The sequence below is a fragment of the Bidens hawaiensis genome, unplaced genomic scaffold (assembly GCF_021521415.1).
Source record: "Bidens hawaiensis isolate Kalapana, Puna unplaced genomic scaffold, B.hawaiensis_p1.1 tig00011791_1, whole genome shotgun sequence".
Lineage (NCBI taxonomy): Eukaryota > Viridiplantae > Streptophyta > Magnoliopsida > Asterales > Asteraceae > Bidens > Bidens hawaiensis.
The window spans coordinates 156,090-161,153 of record NW_027491936.1 but is presented as its reverse complement, the minus strand read 5'-3'; the positions used below and the strand labels follow the sequence as shown (position 1 = coordinate 161,153).

Below are 5,064 nucleotides of genomic sequence, written 5' to 3'. Positions count from 1 at the left end.
AACATGCTTCATCCTCAGCAATGATATCCTGTTACCTGAAATGCGAAAATTGTCAGTATTAATGAAAAATAAACAGGTAAAAGTAAAACTGTAAAAGTAATATATGCAACAATCATAGGCTTTGATAGATGTTCCTAAATTCATAATCCTATTATGAGGTTGAGGGTTCAAGTCCCAAAATGGGCACTGGTGTATTTTAGTAAGTAGGCTAGAAAGTGTGCGTGAGTCGGTCAGAACACCGTCGAAAGGCTTGTTCTCCAACCAACCTACAATCAGAAATGAATGCTCAATCAGACAAACATTAGGATCAAAAGAGTATGCAACTCTTTCGGTTTACATCACTCGTACATGTTCTTAGTGGGGACTAAGGTTTGTAATCGCCATCTTCTTGCAGCCTATAAATCGTTTAATTGCTCAACACGAGTGCACGCTGGATCCTCCTGCAAAAATGGATTAAAAATAAATAAAAAAGGGCATCCAAACAGATAACAAAATGCACATTTAACAGAAGAACAACATGCATATGCAAAACTAAAGACTGCATAAAGACAATTTCAGTTAAAAAAAAAAAACAAAACAATTAGAGGATTCGGATATAGTAACCACCTTTATGTGCAATGTGAGCCTGATTGTCAAACAAGTTGGTAACGACCGCCCGCCTGTGCATTTGGAAAAGATAATCCTTTTGTGATGTCTTCTAGTACACGTTTCAATTCAGTTTTGGCCCGTTTAACAGATTGTTCAGTAGCTCCTTCAATATACAAGTAGAGTTTCTTCACCCCGGGCCCTGCAGTCCTACCGGGCTGAATATACTGGCCCGGAGTGGTAATAGCAGACCTGGTCCACTCAGCAATCGGGCCCAGAGTCCCTTTATGCGTCACCTTCCACCTGGCGTTTTGAGGAAAATCATTAATCTCCAACTCAGCTTCATAATGTCCAGCCGAATGTTCAGCCTGAATCTTAGCCAAAACGTGCTGCACGTTCACGGGGACTGCGCCAATCACACCATTAGTAGAAGTCGGTTGACTGGCGGCGGCTTGAGATACATCACCGCCTGCGTTTTGCACCCCGTCATCTTCATCTTCTGAACCGGACTTATCATCTTCAAACCCGTATTCTTTAGCCTGCGCTTTCTTTGCAGCTTTCCTAACTTCCTCTTCCTCTTCATTAAACTTAAAACCGCTTCCACCATAACCCGTCCCATGAACCCGCACAACTCCCTGACTCATCTTAACCATAAACCCATCAGCAAGAGCTTTCAAATCATCGGAAACAACTTGACCAGACAACTCCAACGCCTTCACAAGATCCGGTGCATATCTCTCATCTTCACTCGATATAAACGTGACAGCTCGCCCTGTACGCCCTGCTCGCCCTGTACGCCCCACACGATGAACATAATCTTCATAATGATTCGGGACATCATAGTTCACCACAAGTTCAAGATCTTTAACATCCAAACCTCTAGAAGCAATACTTGTAGCTATCAACAAACTACATCCATCACTCTTGAAATCGGATATTGCACTCTCGATCGCTCTGATCCATAGCCCAGTGAAGCGATAAACATTTATATCCGTGTTTCTTAAACAAATCACTAAATAAAGCATCACATTTATCCTGGGACTTCACAAATATTAAAATCTTACCTTTGTGACACCATTCTGCAAGTAACTCTAAAAGTCTCGAAAACCTTTCGTGTTCCGGTCTCACTTCAACTAGTTGTGTTATGTCTTTATTGACAACACTCCTCCCGCCTACGAGTATCTCAACCGGTTTGTTAAGAACTTTACGAGCCAATATCTCCACCTGGCGAGGAAATGTAGCCGAAAACAGTACAGTCTGGCGGTTAGGTTGAATATTCTGAACAATTCTTGTAATTTGTGGCTCAAATCCCATATCAAACATACGGTCAGCTTCATCCATAACCAAATACGAAATGCGCTTCAGATTAGTGATCTTCCCAGCACTTGTGCATAATGTCAATCATCCTACCCGGAGTGCAAACGACAATCTCAGCCCCTCGTTTCAACTCCTTAATCTGTCGAGCAACACCAGAACCACCATACGCCGGTACACAACGAATACCCAACGCCTTGGTGAACTTCCTTATATCGTCATGAATCTGCTGCACAAGTTCTCGTGTAGGCGCCATTATAAGCCCAATGGGACCGTCTCCATACTTAAGTCCCGGTTGGTCCATTATATGCCTTAACATTGGCAAAACAAAAGCTAGAGTTTTATATGTCATTGAACAAACAGATAATAATGTCATTGAACAAACAGATAATAATGATAATAATAATAATAATAATAATAATAATAATAATAATAATATAATGTAAACAAACATGTAAAAGGACAGTAACACCACTGAGTTAACTTTGAATTTAGACTGAGTTAACAATTTGGATGAAATTGGCAGGTTGGGAAAAATCGAGGGTCTAGTTGCGAAAAAATATATTTTTGGACGAAATTCGCAAATGTGACCAAACCTCAGGGACGATTTGCCACTTTACTCATATTATAAAGAAAGAGTGAACAAACATGTCCACCCCTGACTTAACGATTAATTTAACGGGGTTAGTGATTTGAACGATTAATTGGAAAATGTGGATGGTCCATATGCCAAAAATAAACTTTTTGGACTAAATTCGCATTATTTGCTAAACCATAAGGACGAAAATGACACTTTATGCGATAAATATTCTAGACTCAAGAGTATAAAACATAAGGAAAGTTGATTTTTAAATAAATCGTGATATTGTAGCTTTTAAATGACATACATTTAATTTTTTTTAAATTTTGGTATTGATAATTAAAGATAATTAGAGATTATCATTAAGTAACTTTTAAAACTGCTTTAAGATAAAGGAAATTATACAAATTATCACATATAATATTTTGTCTACGCTATGTGACAATGTCATAGAAATTAAAGATCGAAAAGATTACTTGTGTAACATAAATCCACGTAACTGTGATAAATGTGGACACACTAACTGCTACAGATTGATAGGCCGGGTGTGGGCAATGCACTTTCATGACTGGTTTAAGAGTGAAGGTGATGCAGAAGCATCCGATCGACGAGTCATTTTTTCCTATGCATTTTTTAGAACCTAATAAAAATGTGTCATACCACACTTTATCTATTTACTCATATGCTTCATAGGTGGTTATGGCATAATCGATATAATAGTTCTTAACTTAGACTTCTGTTATTATACTGAGAGGTACTTATCATCCAACTCTCACTCAATAGTGAAACTCCAACATATTTCAAGTGGAGAATTAATCGGTTCAAAAAAGTTACGATTAAAAGCAAAATCAGTTGCGAAAGCCAAGGTTTTGGTTTGATATGTATGTTTGCAAGTCGAGGGCATATGCAAGTTTGAAGATTTTAAACACATTTTGCACTCCCAAACAGAACTAGGTGAAACAAATTAATTTTACCCAAATTCTTATAGCGCTTTCATTATAAACACATCACATTTGAGTATTAATATTTGCTAATCTTAGTTCTATTTTTTCTATTTTGAACAATTTTAACTGGTTATACAGCTCTCACAGTGAAGATCAGAAATCTGTTATCTAGCTAGTAATTACATATTGTTATTTGTATATATAAATTGATGATTTTCATGCATTTAGCTTTTAATTCTATTGGTACGGCAAAAGTATAAATTATTACCTAGATATATTAGTTTAAAGTAAAAATTACTTTTAATTCACAAAACCAAATTGTAATTGGACTTTTGAGAATATACTTTTATTTCAATTTTATTTGTATAATTCCTTAAAGCAAATTAAAACGATGCTACTGTGACCAATAACTATTTTGTTTATAAATTAGTTTTACCAATTGTAAGGCATCACTAAAATGCATTTTGATGACATAAGTTATCACTAGGTAAAGGAATTATTAATTAAAATAATAACAAAGTGAGAGATAAAGGCTCTTGTTACGTAAGATGATTATTCTTCGAATTTACGATAATACAAAATTTCTTAAATATTACAAGTAGACACATAATAGTATGTATCTTTTAAAATATCAAGTTCAGTATATTTAAAAAAAATAAGAAAAAAAAGAATATAACAATAGCATACCCAGGTTAAATATATTAATAAAAATACGCGATTTACAGTCTAATTAAAAGATTAATTACAAATACAAGCTAAGCCAAACATGCATGATAGCTTTTGTTTATATAGCTCAGAGCAAGATTTTATACATTGAGTTTGATTAAATTCATGAACTTAGACGAGCCTATTAGATATATAAATCACTTAATAATATTATTACGTGTGTGCAATTACATTACATGTATAACTATAATTAATGAATAGAAGTATAATACTTAATGATAAACCAGTTAAACTATGGGAATATTATTCATGAATTGAGGTTGAGCTTATTGGTACGAGATTGCGCTTAGTAAGGCTTGAAGTCGATTCCACTTGAACATTTCTTTATGTTATACTAGGTTAGGTATCCATGTAGAATACGGGTTAAAATAAATAAATTTATTTTAATAATAACACAATATGGAATATAAAAATTATGTTCAGCATATATAAAGATATAATATATGGTTACACAATATGAAAATAAAAGGTTGAAATTCGTAAATCCTTAAATATTTATTTGTATAAAATATTTGTAAATTTATTTGTCAAATCAACCACCTATAGTGGTGACTGACCTTACTTTTATTAATTTTGATCGTAAAACAAATATAAAGTAAAAACTTCATTCTTTAAAAATTTGAAATTAATTGTTTTATCTAAATTAATGTGAAAAATCATTACTTATAAAACTCACTATTAATAACTAATATAATATTTTTATATAAAACTAAACAATACATTTACGCTAGTATTAAGTATTTAAAATTTTTAAAAAGAATTATTAAAAAGAGAAATTAATAGATTAAAAAGACAAAAAGTTAAATATAAAATTATTAATAGGAAAAAGAAATGTATTTATTAAGTGAGAGAGAGATTGAAAAATTTTGTAAGAACCATAAAATAGTATAGATTTGTAACAGTTGTTTTATTGAA

At 33.4% G+C, this 5,064-nt stretch overlaps 1 pseudogene; it reads right to left on the bottom strand.

The window, feature by feature from the left end:
* Positions 1-632: 632 nt before the first annotated feature.
* On the bottom strand, positions 633-2,236 carry LOC143538980 (DEAD-box ATP-dependent RNA helicase 42-like; annotated as a pseudogene).
* Between the last annotated feature and the right edge of the window lie 2,828 nt (positions 2,237-5,064).